Here is an 18,916-nt window from a genome sequence, read left to right as displayed (position 1 = left end):
ATACACAGTTAAATAAAGAAGCACTTACAATTGCCACTGGGGAACACACAGAGAGGAGACACTTCCCGGCAGCAGCAGCAGCAATGCGGCGGGGAGAACATAGTAAAAAAAAAAAAGTCTACAGCCCCCTCTGCCTGGCCGTCCTGTCCCCTTGTAGCCGCTGCAGGAAGGGGCAGGGCGGGAGTTTGGGGTCCGCACCAGCGGCTGCAGCCTTTGACAGTCGGCTGGGTAGGTGGGGGGTGCGGGAACATAGGATGCGGGGGAGGGGGGGCCAGGCCACTCTAGCCGTTGCAGACCGGGGCCGGCCCGGGTGGGAGGGGGTGTGGATTGAAAGATCTACAGTAAAAAGGTAGACAATAGGCGGCACTTTTGCAACATTTACGCGATTGGTTGCATCAGTCCTCCATATATACTAATGTTCAAGTGGAACAAAGTTTCCTACTAGAAAGTGATCTAATAAGTTTTCTTCATCAACATGAACAAGAGATATCTGAGATATATAAATCAAATCCGCTACTATGGACAACTCGAAAGATATAGCACATCTTACGACATAAGGCTGGATTAAATGCCTATTACACTCTTCATCTCCCGTTGATCCGTAATCCTGATTTCCTTGATGGCATGGCTGCTCACCCTTTTACCCTATGGCGTCTGGCGGGTATAACCAATATGAAACCTCTGGTTTCAATTGTGGAAAAAAGTATGCTCACATACACGGAAGTCTCAAATAATTTCCCAATGATAAACCCTTATCCATTGGCATTTCTGCAAATGCGCTCCTATCTTATACATGTTCTACAATATTTTTCCAATAAGGATTGGGACAATACGTTGGACACTCTTCTGTCATATCAGGTACCACACTGTAGCGCTATCTCAGTCCATTATCATTTTTTAAGAGATATAATTGATCGCGCCAAAATTTCTGGAGGTATGGCTAAATGGCTCACTTATTTCCCAAATCTGACGATTCCGAGGCTAGAAGAGGCATTGGAGTTCTCTAGAAGAACTTTGCCAGCCAATATGTATACTGAAGTCTTTATAAACGTTTATCATAATGTCTATCTGTCCCCAATTAGACGGTTCAAAATGGGAACATCTAATAATCATTTATGTCCATGATGCCAACAGGAGGAAGCAGACAATTATCACTGTCTATGGGCGTGCCCAATAGTAAAGAATTTTTGGCATCAGATAAGAAGATATGCAGAGAGAAATGTTATAAATTATGTCCCGTTTACTCCTGAGTGGGCGATATTGGGGGTTTTCGACCCAGAATAGCGTATAACCTTAGATAGCAAGAAATTACTGTTGATTATGAGTGCGGCAGGCAGGAAAACTATACTGCAGGGTTGGTTAGATAGCTCGCCTCCCCAATGGTCTCTGCCCATGACAAAATTATATTTTATTTTTATGGATTGGGTAGAGACCATGATACAAAAAGAAAAAAAGGTGGAACGTTTCTTTTCATTATGGGAAACATACATGGACACACTTCCAGTTACCATAAGGAAACAAATACACCATAGTTTGAAAAATACCACATGGTATCTCACAAGACTAGCGGTAGATGATCCTCCTATTAATATTATTTAGAAAAAAAAAGATTGGGTTTGCTCTCTCTCCGGATCAATAATTTTGTAATGGTTTATTATAATAGAAATACAAATGTAAAGGATTAAACTGAAGACTTGTTTATAGATTTGAAAGATATATTTTAAAATATGTAAATTGTAAATCATACAAATTTAATTGCTTTGGTACTATGGGCCTGATTCAGACCCACTCGCGAGCGGCTGTCCGCTCGCAAGTGGGTCGATGTTATGCACTGAGCATGCGCACGACGGAGGGAGCTGTACGGATAATTACACAGTGTGACTACCATTAGATATCATTCTTAGGTGTCCTAATTAGAGATGTGCAGGCTCGGATTAGTTCGGATTTTCCCGCCAAATTCTGATTTATTTTTTTTCCCGGCAAAAAATGGGTCTCAGAAAGAGGCAAACATCATCTTTCATGGACAAGCATCATCTTTCATTGACGTAAGTCCATGAAAGATGACGTTTGTCCATGAAAGATTATGTTTTGCCTCTTTCCGAGACTTGCTTTTTGGCGGGGAAAAATTTTAAGTTGGCGGGAAAATCCGAACTAATCCAAGCCTGCACATCTCTAATCCTAATGGATATCCACAGGGAGCGCTCATACATGTACTGGAACATGCTTGCAAAACTACATCAAGTCCAAAACAAAAATGTAACATTGTTTACAAATAGGAATGCTAACATTCTAAGGTAGTCATAGGTACCTCAGTGACATTATTGTTTTGTCCCTTCCATATAAACATTCATGGAGAGCATAGATGCCAGGATGGGGGGGCGGGGAGGAGGAAACTTGCCCCTCCCAAACATTTGAGAAGGACGCCAGTCAGTTTACTGATCTTGTATGGAGGAGGGGCAGATGGTCATATGAAAGACGGCACAATACGCCTCCTCCTCCATGCAGGGCAGGGTCTGTGCAGCTTAATCCTATAATGCACAACCTTCTGCCTCCTGCTCCCTGGTGTTGTGGCCTCCTCCTGCCCGGTGGTCACGTCCTCCTCCTCTTCTATCGCACTGCTCCCCCTCCCCTGTGGTACCACCTCCCCGACAGATAAGACCCAGGACCATCACTGTGACATAGGCCACACCAAATATATTCCATCCCAGCAACAGGTAAATTGGAAAGGGGGGAGGAGGTACCAAAATGAAATTATGTGTTGCCCCCAAACCTTAAAAAAAATGTTGTGATGCCCCTAAATGCAGCCAATACCCCCAATTGTCCGATTCCCAATCCTATTCCCGGATCTCTGATTCTGATCTTTTTCATGGCCGGAATCGGCAATCGGTGATAACAGAATGTACATTGCTGATTTTTTTACACAATCATCGGTAAAACTTACAATTGGCCCAATTGATTGCTGATATATGGGCCCCTTAAGATAAGGAGCCAATCAGATGGTGTGGAGAGAGATCAGAATTGTTACATTTCCATCCCAGTCAGTCTGTCGTCCTATCTAATATTTATGTTGGATGATGTTATACAGCAATGTCAGCCTCAGACATGTTTGAGAGGAGTCACAGTGTTGTGCTATATTCACATGTACCCAGAATCTCACCTTCATGCCTAGTTTACACAGTTCAACAGTGAATACTTAACTTTACACCTGCAGGACCATGCTAAGGGCACATTCTCTCCTACATCTTTAAGGATTGAATTATAAACTGCTTAACCTGAAGTCAGGGTTGCTCACGGGATGGTGGGGTGGGTGGTGATATGTGAGGGGGCCTGGGGTGTTTGAAGACATGGAAGGGGTCCATGGGCAGATGTCCGTGGGTTCCCTCACTCCCGATGAAGAAAATGCACAAAATGCCACAAAGTCTCTGCTCATGTGTAATAATCCAGTATAATTTTACCATATATGACGTCTGCGCCATCCCTCGCTTAGAAGGACCAGAGCACCATCCCACCATAATTCTACACCAGATGCTCAATGGTCCACCAGGGACTTAAGGGTACATTTATTATATTACATACACTAAAATAGTACAGATAAGTTGTATCTCACATACTGGAGCAAATTACTCTTTCAACCATATGTATGCACAGGTTGGGGGCAAGTGGTATGCAACATCACTCCCCCCCCCGGGAAATAGACCAACCCCCCTCCTCCCTGGAACATAGACTACCTCCCCGAAACCAGGACATAGATTATTTACCTGGGCAGCCCGGCATCAGTTCCTGCTGTTGTCTCCTCCACTGTTAATGGAGTGGTTTCGCAACAGCCATTTTTTATTCAAAATGAGTCTGCCTCTTCCCTGGGTGCCGACTAAGATGTGGGAGAACACGCTTTAGGTAGAGTTTGGGGGTGATTAAGGATTGTACAGATTCCTATGATCTCAGCATAATCTTTCCTGCTTCTTTCCCCAAGTAGTGACTTGAGATAGCAAGCTATCACACCCTTTTATGTAAGGCTCACAGGTGCAGCCTACGAATTAGCCTGTCTTTCTGGAACACTAATACCCCTTTTATAACAAAGTCCTCTTGTTGTGCTCGGCGTCATAACTCAGTGCCACAGGCAAGAAGCTGCTGGCTGATGATCTTCCATGTCAGTGTCTAGGGCTTAGCGTCGGGGTGCTAGAAGGGAATTGGTAGTGTTAACTGGTGAATATTTGAAGCCATTCCCCAATCTGTATTTGAGGACTTCCTGACACTCTGAATTGTACAGTAAATAGACACCAATCAGAGTGCTGGGTTCCCTCTACCGGGTATGACGAGGCCACCATGGTCAAGAGCTGGTCAGAATATTCTTTATAATCCAAACCAGCCTAATAATTGGTGGCTACATGCAAACCCCAGATATCTGTCCCAAATTAATTATGACCCCTCCTGCAGTACCATCCTGTCTGATTGCTTTGAAGATGTTTGGTTAAACAACACGATACCCAGTTCACAGCTCCCAACACTCTGATTTGATGAACAGTCCCAGCCATTCACCAATAAGTATGTGTGGGACGTTTTTCGGCCACCAGGCTCAGCCTGGAAATGTGAAGCTATAGCCGCCAGGCCCAAAATTATATATGCCCTGTGGAGAGGTACCCCCATTCCCAGCCAGTATGTTTGGTTTTTTTTTATCGTTTATTAGATTTATAAAAGTAAACACCAAAACAGTATGGCATCTCAACAGATGTAAAATATAGCGAAAGACATTAAGCCATATAAAAAAATGAAAATAATACATATTTAGAGAAACCATATAGTAACATATTCAGTAATAAAAAAATCACATTGAAATAAAAAATAAACACAGTAGACGACATAATAAAGATTCCTCAACAATATAGAAGGGATGCCATGTTTCTCCTGGATATCACCAAAAGACTGTGGGGCGAATTCTCCTACAATGTGGAAAAAGCGTGTGATACCTGCCATCGACAACATAGATGCCACGGTAGGCGGGAGTCCGGATTGGAAAGAGGGACTGTGCTATAAGGGGGTTTGAGGTGACGGATATGCAGAAAAAGCAAATGTTTTGTTAAGATTATCTCATACAGAGTGTCAGAGCTACTGCTGGAGTTGAGAGGACGGTTCTAGGTCTGTGTTTGCGTGGTAGCCAAGGTAAGTAAGAAATTGAGTCCACCTCCACGGTCAACCCAGCGTTTAGTCAAATTAGGAACATGCCAAGCAACCATTTGACTGAAACGAGAGGCATTATAGTACCGTAGGAGCATAGGCGACCCCAATCCACCATCACATGATCGTCTAGCTAAGATGTCTCTACGTATACGGGATTTTTTAGAGTTCCAAATAAATTTACAGTACAAATATTGGAGTTGATTAAGAACTTGGGTTGGTACCGCAACCGGGAGCGTCTGAAACAAATACAGCAATCTAGGTAGAACGTTCATCTGAATAGCATTTATACGTCCAACCCACGAGATAAAATAGGCCTTCCATTGTAGTAAATCACTTTCAATTGACTTAAACAAGGGAGGGTAATTAGCTTTATATAGACGGTCATATGTTTTGGTAATATTGATCCCAAGATACAGCAAGGAGTCCTTTCTCCATATGAATTAAAAGTTCAGTTGCAGCAGTTGTTTCAGACTCCTCGGAAGGTGGAGAGGGAGAGCTTCCGATTTGCTATGGTTAATTTTGTAGCCCGACAAAATCTCCATGTATAGATAATTCACAAAATAAGTTTGGTAGAGAGATGAGTGGTTTAGTCAAGGTGAGAAGGACATCGTCAGCAAATTAGGACAGAGTATATTGAGAATCTCCAACAGTCACACCAGTGATATCGGGGTTGATACATATTCTCCTAGCAAGTGGGGTTCTATGATAAGTGCATAAATAAGGGTAAATAAAGGGCATCCTTGTCGCATCCCGTTGGTTATAGGATAGGGAGCTGAAAGTAATCCCCCAGCAAGAACAGCAGCAGTAGGGTTAAAGTAAAGGGCTTTAATGGCTTATAAGAATTTACTGCTAAAACCGAAAGCAGTAAGCGCGTGTATCATAAATGGCCAGGAAACCCTATAAAAGGCCTCCTCCACGTCCAGAGCAAGAACAAGAGAAGGAAGTTGGTGTGTACTGATATAGTGAATAATATCCACTGTACGTCTGGTGTTATCAAGAGCTTGCCTAGACGGGACAAAGCCCACTTGATCATGGTGAATAAGGTTGGGCAATAGGGGATTAAGCCTAGTTGCAAGAATCTTAGCATAAATGTTCAAATCAGCATTAAGTAGTGAAATAGGTCAATAATTAGAAGCAATACAAGGATCCTTATTTGGTTTGGGGATGACTGTTATGGATGCTTTAGTAGTAGATGGGTGAAAGGTTTCACCATCTAAAATTTGGTTAAACATCTTAGTTAGGTGTGGGATTAAGGAGTCTTGGAATGTTTTATAGTAGGATATAGGGAACCATCGGGGCCAGGTGTCTTGGAGGGTTTTTTTTTTTTAAGGGAAAGGCGGGTTTCCTCCTCAGTAATAGGAGGTCCAAGCGTTCCCACCATCTGCGAGTCAATACAAGGAAGACCACAGGAAGAAAGGTGGTCAACGGTTTGTGAATTAATACTAGAGTCCGCATTGTCTGAATCTGTGAGGTTATACAATTGGTCATAATAGTTCCTAAAGATATCATTTATGATTGGGTTATATTGAGTCAAAATTCTCATCTCGTAGGGCCTGAATGGCTGTTCTAGCTTTCCGGGATTTCAATCTTTTGGCTAACAATGTGTCCACTTCATTACTTTTTTCGTAAAAGCGTTGGTTAAGCCAGCGGAGGGATTTCTCAGTTTCTTTTCAGAAAGGAGGGCATTAAGGTAATTTCTAGCTGATGTGAGTGCGTTGTAAAGAAGATGGGATGGATTATGTGTATGGGACGTTTCCAAACGTTTAACTTCATCGGTTAAAAAAGCCAGTTTAACTTTAAGTTCCTTGTTTCTATAAGAGGCGTAGCTAATAATGTGTCCGTGGATAACGGATTTGTGGGCCTCCCAAACCAAAGGTGAACAGGAGGAATTCTAACATGCTCTTTTTTATGGTGAAAGAAGGCAACACTTTCCAGAAACAAGGTGAACATGCCTAGTAATATTTGCACAGATCAGGACACTGCTTAATCAACAACCATCTCTTCAGTCAGCAGAAGATAGCACCTATGTCTCTTGAAGCACCAATTACAAGGCAAACAACAGTATTCCAAAGAAGAGACCCCCACAGGACTTCTATCTGATGAGCAGGGTAGCGCAGGGAAGAAACTACATATTAAGAGGCTGAAGCAGAGAAGACAGCAATTGCTCCCAAAAACACAGGTGCAATTAACATTCGATTAAAAAAATATATAATAATAAAAATTCAGTTACATATATATTCTCAGCTGTTATTAGTGCAAGACACGTGCAGGGCGGCCTCAGTAGTATATGCAATGTGTTTACATCAAGCACATGTAACACGTACAGTGAGTATGACCATGTTTATAACCTTTTGTCTTGCTTGGAAAATACGTGTTTGCTATTAGGTGCCAATAAAATTTCAAATACTTCTGTAATCAGGGGCATACCTTTCTATTGGCCAAGATGGCACTCGCCTGGCAGTGCCACCCACGGCCAGTTCTGTGTGTCAAAAGTCTGTTTTGCTGCTGATCTCCCAGTGAGAAGCATCAGTGCCGGAAAACGAGGGAGGGAGGGGGGGCGATCGCCGCTCGTACAGCTACCACGGTGTCTGTTTACTAGCTACCAATAGGGAGGGGGGCACAGGGGCGCTCGGAACCCTAGATACACCCCTGTCTGTAAAACAATTAAACAACTTCCTGTCTCACCTACGATAAAGAAAACAAAAAACAGCTTTCACATAACACATAAAAGTATAATATAGGCCATAGCCATGAGGAAAGCATCATCGGAACAAATAGCCAATCAGAAGTGCTGCCCAAATGCTGGTGACCAGCGTCACGTTCCACTATTTTCTTTGACAAATATTTGTGGCTTTCCCAGGTGTCTATTGTATGCTCCTGTGGCCTGGTCTGCATGTGTTTGCAATAGCGCAAACACTCCCTTACTGCACTCAGGGCCTGATTCAGACCCGGTCGCTAAGCTGCGAACGCTCGCTAGGGGCTATAATCGCACATCTGCGCATGCGTCAAAGTACGCATACGCGAACCAGTCACTGCATCCGGGAATCGTGCGCTCATAGGGTCTCATTCAGTGCCGAAGTGGGTTGATGTAGAGGCCCTGCGCACGCGCAGCAGCCGCACTGCATGTGCGCAAGCTCCGGAGCGAGAGAGAAATTCTCTCGCTCCGGGGCTTACTACAAAAGGTGGCGGCTGTCGATGGTGATCGACAGCTTGCGCCGTTTTGTAAGCGGGGCAGGGGGAGGGGTGGCTTGCCAAACGGAGGCGTTCCCGACGGGGGCGGCCACACTGGGCTTGCGGCAGACGAGACCCTACCACAAGGGTCTCGTCGCAAGCCCCGATGGTCACGATGGTCTTGACCATTGCGACCATCAACCTGGCTGCTCGCTAAAGCTGTGGGTGGTCACCCTTAGGCTAGCGAGCGGCCAGAAGGCCGGGCCGGAAAATAGATGCGGCCGCCCTCATTCAGAGCGAGCGCTCACATTTTGCGAGCGCCTCTGAATGAGGTCCATAGTACACAGACTGGATGCTACTTTGAGTGACAGATAGCGCCGTTTTTGGGTGGTGCCAGGGGAAGGTGCTTGTGAACGGGGGAGTGGATGTGTGAACGCAGGCGTGTCTGAGCGTCAAAACGGAGTTTAATGGGTGTGCATAATTAGCAAAGTAGCGTCATTGAACACGTCACTTGGTTGTTTTTTTGACTGAACTGATCGCAGTGCTTGTGGCGGGGTGAGGTCTACTTCAAGCGCTGCGTGCAGCTCCGATGGCTCTCGATGTTCCCGATTAATCACACACTTCCTGGACATGAAGTGTGCTAAGAAAGAGAGGTGAGTGGCTTTATACTCCTGCGTACGCTCACTGCCGTCGCTTTCTAAGACATACAGAGCGCCCTTAAGCCAGACAGACATTTGCATACCCAGCCCCTTTTGGCAGCGAGTGAGCGCAGCTTAGCGGCCGGGTCTGAATCAGGCCCTCAGTCTTTGGTAAAACGCCCCCAGCCTGCCCAATCCAAGTGCAGGCTGGCATAACGGCCAAAAGCACAGATCTCTGCATAGCTGCCTGTGTGTGTGTACGTTCACTTTATCCGACTTTTGAAGAGCGATTTTGCAGGATACGCAAAAAAAATCACATAAAACATCCTTCTCTTTGCATAATTTTTGTTTATCTGCCAGACTACTAGCCCCCCCACCCAGAGGTCTTGGGTGTCGACACAGAAGTGATATATATGGAAGAATTTGTATATTCTGCACATATGTATAATAAAAACGACAAACCTCAGCACCTACGTATACATCGATGGGGGAGTACAACAAGCATTCCTGTGCAAGTCCCAGATTGTTTTCAACACCCTGCAAAGCATTTGTGTGGGAGACGGAGTTGTTACCACATCTCCCACTTCAAAGACCAAACATATTTATCTTCTCTTCAGAAAACAGCGTCATTCCTTAATAAGTGCTAGAAACCTGTGTTTTCTTTCTTTTTTTTCCCTGTGCATGTGCGGTTTTGGGCTGAATCAATAGTGCAGAGAGCAGAGCTGGTGATGGTCCATCTCAGTTTGCTGCGTAATGGTTACCTGCCTTCTTCCCCCACGAGACGAAAAGCTACCTCAGCTGCCTACAGAAACCATGTGTACACACGCAACAGTCTTAGGAAATCTGTATTTTTATTTTGCGCCTGAGGTGAGGGAGATACCAGTCTGGGAAGATTTTCCATGCTTAAAAAAATGCTAAAATAAAGCAGCGAAGCCTTAGAGAAAAACACTACAATACTCTAAGCTGGGTTTATCACCTTTTGTGCTAGTGGAAAACCATAATGATACCGTCAGTGGGTGCTAAGGGAGACCTCTTCTATAAATTTAGAGATGGTTTTCTTGTACTGATATACACACACAATGGCTGGGGATGTGCTAAAGAGGAAAATGCATATGTACTAAGCACCAGAATGCGATGTATTCCGGTGCTTGGTCCCAGTGGGTAACGCCATCTTCAGGTGCGATACTTAGTACATCCCGCCCAATGTCAGATGGGGCTGATGAATAGTTGAGTGCTTACATGTTGCGGAGTGTATCTTATGTGTTTTGACACTGCTCATGCGCCAGAACCAAGCATATGTAAGAAAAGGTGATGCAGAGGCGCCTGATGTCACAACAATGTGTTCTGTTGTACCACGTATAGGCCGTTGCAAGGGTGTACTGATGCTAATAATGCTAATAGCAAGCACCAATACATGTATATGAATAGGGTGCAGGTGGACAGTGTCAGAGTAATGAATGTATGAGTGTGCATACTTGGGGGTCATTCAGACCCGTTCGCGAGCAAAGGACGCTCGCAAACGGGTCGATGTTGCCCCATTGCGCATGCGCACGACCTGGATAGCGACGGCTCTCTGTTGCTCCGGGTCTCGCACCAAAGGGGGCGTGCTGTCGATGTTGATTGACAGCACGCCTCTTTGCTGGGCGTGCCTGCCAGACGGAGGCATTCCCATGGTAACGCCTACCGTCTCAGTCCGGCCCCACTGACATCAGTAATGATGTCAGTGGGAGTGATTTTGGCTCTGATAGAGCCAAAATCACTCATTGGCTTGCGGAAGCGAGACCCTACCGCAGGGTCTCGTCGCAAGCCCGATGGTCGCGATGGTCTTTGACCATCGCGACCATCTTTTTGGCTGCTCACATAAGCTGTGGGTGGAGTACCCACAGCTATGCAAGCGGCCAAGAGGCCGCTCCAAATATAGCTGAGACGGCCCTGATTCAGAGCGAGCGCTCTGGTCAGAGCGTTCAGCTCTGAATCAGGCCCACTGTGTGGTGCTGTGAGTGTAAGGGCAGAGTAATGAATGTATGAGTATGTATACTGTGTGGTGCTGTGAGTGTAGGAGCAGAGGGATGAATGTATGAGTGTGCATACTGTGTGGTGCTGTGAGTGTAAGGGCAGAGAGGAATGTATGAGTGTGTATACTGTGTGGTGCTGTGAGTGTAGAGGCAGAGTGATGAATGTATGAGTGTGTATACTGTGTGGTGCTGTGAGTGTAGAGGCAGAGTGATGAATGTATGAGTGTGTATACTGTGTGGTGCTGTCAGTGTAGGAGCAGAGTGATGAATGTATGAGTGGGCATACTGTGTGGTGCTGTGAGTGTAAGGGCAGAGAGGAATGTATGAGTGTGTATACTGTGTGGTGCTGTGAGTGTAGAGGCAGAGTGATGAATGTATGAGTGTGTATACTGTGTGGTGCTGTGAGTGCAGAGGCAGAGTGATGAATGTATGAGGGTGTATACAGTGTGGTGCTGTGAGTGTAGAGGCAGAGTGATGAATGTATGAGGGTGTATACAGTGTGGTGCTGTGAGTGTAGAGGCAGAGTGATGAATGTATGAGTGTGTATACTGTGTGGTGCTGTGAGTGTAAGGGGAGAGAGGAATGTATGAGTGTGTAAACTGTGTGGTGCTGTGAGTGTACGGGCAGAGTGATGAATGTATGAGTGTGCATACTGTGTGGTCCTGTGAGTGTAAGGGCAGAGTGATGAATGTATGAGTGTGCATACTGTGTGGTGCTGTGAGTGTAGAGGCAGAGTGATGAATGTATGAGTGTGCATACTGTGTGGTGCTGTGAGTGTAAGGGGAGAGAGGAATGTATGAGTGTGTATACTGTGTGGTGCTGTTAGTGTAGGGGCAGAGTGATGAATGTATGAGTGTGTATACTGTGTGGTGCTGTGAGTGTAGGGGCAGAGTGATGAATGTAAGAGTGTGTATACTGTGTGGTGCTGTGAGTGTAGGGGTAGAGTGATGAATGTATGAGTGTGTATACTGTGTGGTGCTGTGAGTGTAGGGGCAGAGTGATGAATGTATGAGTGTGTATACTGTGTTGTGCTGTGAGTGTAGGGGCAGAGAGGAATGTATGAGTGTGTATACTGTGTGGTGCTGTTAGTGTAGGGGCAGAGTGATGAATGTATGAGTGTGTATACTGTGTGGTGCTGTGAGTGTAGGGGCAGAGTGATGAATGTATGAGTGTGTATACTGTGTGGTGCTGTGAGTGTAGAGGCAGAGTGATGAATGTATGAGTGTGTATACTGTGTGGTGCTGTGAGTGTAAGGGCAGAGTGATGAATGTATGAGAGTGTATACTGTGTGGTGCTGTGAGTGTAGAGGCAGAGTGATGAATGTATGAGTGTGCATACTGTGTGGTGCTGTGAGTGTAGGGGCAGAGTGATGAATGTATGAGAGTGTATACTGTGTGGTGCTGTGAGTGTAAGGGCAGAGTGATGAATGTATGAGAGTGTATACTGTGTGGTGCTGTGAGTGTAGAGGCAGAGTGATGAATGTATGAGTGTGCATACTGTGTGGTGCTGTGAGTGTAGGGGCAGAGTGATGAATGTATGAATGTGCATACTGTGTGGTGCTGTGAGTGTAGGGGCAGAGAGGATTGTATGAGTGTGTATACTGTGTGGTGCTGTGAATGTAGGGGCAGAGTGATGACTGTATGAGTGTGTATACTGTGTGGTGCTGTGAGTATAGGGGCAGAGTGATGAATGTATGAGTGTGTATACTGTGTGGTGCTGTGAGTGTAGGGGCAGAGTGATGAATGTATGAGTGTGTATACTGTGTGGTGCTGTGAGTGTAGGGGCAGAGTAATGAATGTATGAGGTATGAGTGTGTATACTGTGTGGTGCTGTGAGTGTAGGGGCAGAGTAATGAATGTATGAGTGTGTATACTGTGTGGTGCTGTGAGTGTAGGGGCAGAGTGATGAATGTATAAGTGTGTATACTGTGTGGTGCTGAGAGTGTAGGGGCAGAGTGATGAATGTATGAGTGTGTATACTGTGTGGTGCTGTGAGTGTAGGGGCAGAGAGGAATGTATGAGTGTGTATACTGTGTGGTGCTGTTAGTGTAGGGGCAGAGTGATGAATGTAGGAGTGTGTATACTGTGTGGTGCTGTGAGTGTAGGGGCAGAGTGATGAATGTATGAGTGTGTATACTGTGTGGTGCTGTGAGTGTAGAGGCAGAGTGATGAATGTATGAGTGTGTATACTGTGTGGTGCTGTGAGTGTAGGGGCAGAGTGATGAATGTATGAGAGTGTATACTGTGTGGTGCTGTGAGTGTAGAGGCAGAGTGATGAATGTATGAGTGTGCATACTGTGTGGTGCTGTGAGTGTAGGGGCAGAGTGATGAATGTATGAGTGTGTATACTGTGTGGTGCTGTGAGTGTAGGGGCAGAGTGGTGAATGTATGAGTGTGTATATTGTGTGGTGCTGTGAGTGTATGGGCAGAGTGGTAAATGTATGAGTATGTATACTGTGTGGTGCTGTGAGTGTAGGGGCAGAGTGATGAATGTATGAGTGTGTATACTGTGTGGTGCTGTGAGTGTAGAGGCAGAGTGATGAATGTATGAGTGTGTATACTGTGTGGTGCTGTGAGTGTAGGGGCAGAGTGATAAATGTATGAGAGTGTATACTGTGTGGTGCTGTGAGTGTAGAGGCAGAGTGATGAATGTATGAGTGTGCATACTGTGTGGTGCTGTGAGTGTAGGGGCAGAGTGATGAATGTATGAGAGTGTATACTGTGTGGTGCTGTGAGTGTAGAGGCAGAGTGATGAATGTATGAGTGTGCATACTGTGTGGTGCTGTGAGTGTAGGGGCAGAGAGGAATGTATGAGTGTGTATACTGTGTGGTGCTGTGAATGTAGGGGCAGAGTGATGACTGTATGAGTGTGTATACTGTGTGGTGCTGTGAGTATAGGGGCAGAGTGATGAATGTATGAGTGTGTATACTGTGTGGTGCTGTGAGTGTAGGGGCAGAGTGATGAATGTATGAGTGTGTATACTGTGTGGTGCTGTGAGTGTAGGGGCAGAGTGATGAATGTATGAGTGTGTATACTGTGTGGTGCTGTGAGTGTAGGGGCAGAGTAATGAATGTATGAGGTATGAGTGTGTATACTGTGTGGTGCTGTGAGTGTAGGGGCAGAGTAATGAATGTATGAGTGTGTATACTGTGTGGTGCTGTGAGTGTAGGGGCAGAGTGATGAATGTATAAGTGTGTATACTGTGTGGTGCTGAGAGTGTAGGGGCAGAGTGATGAATGTATGAGTGTGTATACTGTGTGGTGCTGTGAGTGTAGGGGCAGAGTGATGAATGTATGAGTGTGTATACTGTGTGGTGCTGTGAGTGTAGGGGCAGAGAGGAATGTATGAGTGTGTATACTGTGTGGTGCTGTTAGTGTAGGGGCAGAGTGATGAATGTAGGAGTGTGTATACTGTGTGGTGCTGTGAGTGTAGGGGCAGAGTGATGAATGTATGAGTGTGTATACTGTGTGGTGCTGTGAGTGTAGAGGCAGAGTGATGAATGTATGAGTGTGTATACTGTGTGGTGCTGTGAGTGTAGGGGCAGAGTGATGAATGTATGAGAGTGTATACTGTGTGGTGCTGTGAGTGTAGAGGCAGAGTGATGAATGTATGAGTGTGCATACTGTGTGGTGCTGTGAGTGTAGGGGCAGAGTGATGAATGTATGAGTGTGTATACTGTGTGGTGCTGGGAGTGTAAGGGCAGAGTGATGAATGTATGAGAGTGTATACTGTGTGGTGCTGTGAGTGTAGAGGCAGAGTGATAAATGTACCGCAGGGTCTCGTCGCAAGCCCGATGGTCGCGATGGTCTTTGACCATCGCGACCATCTTTTTGGCTGCTCACATAAGCTGTGGGTGGAGTACCCACAGCTATGCAAGCGGCCAAGAGGCCGCTCCAAATTTAGCTGAGACGGCCCTGATTCAGAGCGAGCGCTCTGGTCAGAGCGTTCAGCTCTGAATCAGGCCCACTGTGTGGTGCTGTGAGTGTAAGGGCAGAGTAATGAATGTATGAGTATGTATACTGTGTGGTGCTGTGAGTGTAGGAGCAGAGGGATGAATGTATGAGTGTGCATACTGTGTGGTGCTGTGAGTGTAGGGGCAGAGTGATGAATGTATGAGTGTGTATACTGTGTGGTGCTGTGAGTGTAGGGGCAGAGAGGAATGTATGAGTGTGCATACTGTGTGGTGCTGTGAGTGTAGGGGCAGAGTGTTGTATGTATGAGTGTGTATACTGTGTGGTGCTGTGAGTGTAGGAGCAGAGTGATGAATGTATGAGTGTGCATACTGTGTGGTGCTGTGAGTGTAGGGGCAGAGTAATGAATGTATGAGTGTGCATACTGTGTGGTGCTGTGAGTGTAAGGGTAGAGAGGAATGTATGACTGTGTATACTGTGTGGTGCTGTGAGTGTAGGGGCAGATAGATGAATGTATGAGTGTGTATACTGTGTGGTGCTGTGAGTGGAGGGGCAGAGTGATGAATGTATGAGTGTGCATACTGTGTGGAGCTGTGAGTGTAGGGGCAGAGAGGAATGTATGAGTGTGTATACTGTGTGGTGCTGTGAGTGTAGGGGCAGAGTGATGAATGTATGAGTGTGCATACTGTGTGGTGCTGTGAGTGTAGGGGCAGAGTGATGAATGTATGAGTGTGTATACTGTGTGGTGCTGTGAGTGTAGGGGCAGAGTTATGAATGTATGAGTGTGTATACTGTGTGGTGCTGTGAGTATAGGGGCAGAGTGATGAATGTATGAGTGTGTATACTGTGTGGTGCTGTGAGTGTAGGGGCAGAGTGGTGAATGTATGAGTGTGTATATTGTGTGGTGCTGTGAGTGTATGGGCAGAGTGGTAAATGTATGAGTATGTATACTGTGTGGTGCTGTGAGTGTAGGGGCAGAGTGATGAATGTATGAATGTGCATACTGTGTGGTGCTGTGAGTGTAGGGGCAGAGAGGAATGTATGAGTGTGTATACTGTGTGGTGCTGTGAATGTAGGGGCAGAGTGATGACTGTATGAGTGTGTATACTGTGTGGTGCTGTGAGTGTAGGGGCAGAGTGATGAATGTATGAGAGTGTATACTGTGTGGTGCTGTGAGTGTAGAGGCAGAGTGATGAATGTATGAGTGTGCATACTGTGTGGTGCTGTGAGTGTAGGGGCAGAGTGATGAATGTATGAATGTGCATACTGTGTGGTGCTGTGAGTGTAGGGGCAGAGAGGAATGTATGAGTGTGTATACTGTGTGGTGCTGTGAATGTAGGGGCAGAGTGATGACTGTATGAGTGTGTATACTGTGTGGTGCTGTGAGTATAGGGGCAGAGTGATGAATGTATGAGTGTGTATACTGTGTGGTGCTGTGAGTGTAGGGGCAGAGTGATGAATGTATGAGTGTGTATACTGTGTGGTGCTGTGAGTGTAGGGGCAGAGTAATGAATGTATGAGGTATGAGTGTGTATACTGTGTGGTGCTGTGAGTGTAGGGGCAGAGTAATGAATGTATGAGTGTGTATACTGTGTGGTGCTGTGAGTGTAGGGGCAGAGTGATGAATGTATAAGTGTGTATACTGTGTGGTGCTGAGAGTGTAGGGGCAGAGTGATGAATGTATGAGTGTGTATACTGTGTGGTGCTGTGAGTGTAGAGGCAGAGTGATGAATGTATGAGTGTGTATACTGTGTGGTGCTGTGAGTGTAGGGGCAGAGTGATGAATGTATGAGTGTGTATACTGTGTGGTGCTGTGAGTGTAGGGGCAGAGAGGTATGTATGAGTGTGTATACTGTGTGGTGCTGTTAGTGTAGGGGCAGAGTGATGAATGTAGGAGTGTGTATACTGTGTGGTGCTGTGAGTGTAGGGGCAGAGTGATGAATGTATGAGTGTGTATACTGTGTGGTGCTGTGAGTGTAGAGGCAGAGTGATGAATGTATGAGTGTGTATACTGTGTGGTGCTGTGAGTGTAGGGGCAGAGTGATGAATGTATGAGAGTGTATACTGTGTGGTGCTGTGAGTGTAGAGGCAGAGTGATGAATGTATGAGTGTGCATACTGTGTGGTGCTGTGAGTGTAGGGGCAGAGTGATGAATGTATGAGTGTGTATACTGTGTGGTGCTGTGAGTGTAAGGGCAGAGTGATGAATGTATGAGAGTGTATACTGTGTGGTGCTGTGAGTGTAGAGGCAGAGTGATGAATGTACCGCAGGGTCTCGTCGCAAGCCCGATGGTCGCGATGGTCTTTGACCATCGCAACCATCTTTTTGGCTGCTCACATAAGCTGTGGGTGGAGTACCCACAGCTATGCAAGCGGCCAAGAGGCCGCTCCAAATTTAGCTGAGAAGGCCCTGATTCAGAGCGAGCGCTCTGGTCAGAGCGTTCAGCTCTGAATCAGGCCCACTGTGTGGTGCTGTGAGTGTAAGGGCAGAGTAATGAATGTATGAGTATGTATACTGTGTGGTGCTGTGAGTGTAGGAGCAGAGGGATGAATGTATGAGTGTGCATACTGTGTGGTGCTGTGAGTGTAGGGGCAGAGTGATGAATGTATGAGTGTGTATACTGTGTGGTGCTGTGAGTGTAGGGGCAGAGAGGAATGTATGAGTGTGCATACTGTGTGGTGCTGTGAGTGTAGAGGCAGAGTGATGAATGTATGAGTGTGCATACTGTGTGGTGCTGTGAGTGTAGGGGCAGAGTGATGAATGTATGAGTGTGTATACTGTGTGGTGCTGTGAGTGTAGAGGCAGAGTGATGAATGTATGAGGGTGTATACTGTGTGATGCTGTGAGTGTAGGGGCAGAGTGATGAATGTATGAGTGTGTATACTGTGTTTTGCTGTGAGTGTAGGGGCAGAGTGATGAATGTATGAGTGTGCATACTGTGTGGTGCTGTGAGTGTAAGGGGAGAGAGGAATGTAAGAGTGTGTATACTGTGTGGTGCTGTGAGTGTAGGGGCAGAGTGATGAATGTATGAGTGTGCATACTGTGTGGTGCTGTGAGTGTAAGGGCAGAGTGATGAATGTATGAGTGTGCATACTGTGTGGTGCTGTGAGTGTAGAGGCAGAGTGATGAATGTATGAGTGTGCATACTGTGTGGTGCTGTGAGTGTAAGGGGAGAGAGGAATGTATGAGTGTGTATACTGTGTGGTGCTGTGAGTGTAGGGGCAGAGTGATGAATGTATGAGTGTGTATACTGTGTGGTGCTGTGAGTGTAGGGGCAGAGAGGAATGTATGAGTGTGTATACTGTGTGGTGCTGTTAGTGTAGGGGTAGAGTGATGAATGTATGAGTGTGTATACTGTGTGGTGCTGTGAGTGTAGGGGCAGAGTGATGAATGTATGAGTGTGTATACTGTGTGGTGCTGTGAGTGTAGAGGCAGAGTGATGAATGTATGAGTGTGTATACTGTGTGGTGCTGTGAGTGAAGGGGCAGAGTGATGAATGTATGAGTGTGTATACTGTGTGGTGCTGTGAGTGTAGGGGCAGAGTGATGAATGTATGAGTGTGTATACTGTGTGGTGCTGTGAGTGTAGGGGCAGAGTGATGAATGTATGAGTGTGTATACTGTGTGGTGCTGTGAGTGTAGAGGCAGAGTGATGAATGTATGAGGGTGTATACTGTGTGGTGCTGTGAGTGTAGGGGCAGAGTGATGAATGTATGAGAGTGTATACTGTGTGGTGCTGTGAGTGTAAGGGGAGAGAGGAATGTATGAGTGTGTATACTGTGTGGTGCTGTGAGTGTAGGGGCAGAGTGATGAATGTATGAGTGTGCATACTGTGTGGTGCTGTGAGTGTAAGGGCAGAGTGATGAATGTATGAGTGTGCATACTGTGTGGTGCTGTGAGTGTAGAGGCAGAGTGATGAATGTATGAGTGTGCATACTGTGTGGTGCTGTGAGTGTAAGGGGAGAGAGGAATGTATGAGTGTGTATACTGTGTGGTGCTGTGAGTGT

This window comes from Taudactylus pleione, unplaced genomic scaffold (assembly GCF_031769625.1).
Source record: "Taudactylus pleione unplaced genomic scaffold, aTauple2 ptg000098l, whole genome shotgun sequence".
NCBI lineage: Eukaryota > Metazoa > Chordata > Amphibia > Anura > Myobatrachidae > Taudactylus > Taudactylus pleione.
The sequence above is the reverse complement of the archived record's forward strand: the minus strand, read 5'-3'. Positions refer to the sequence as shown.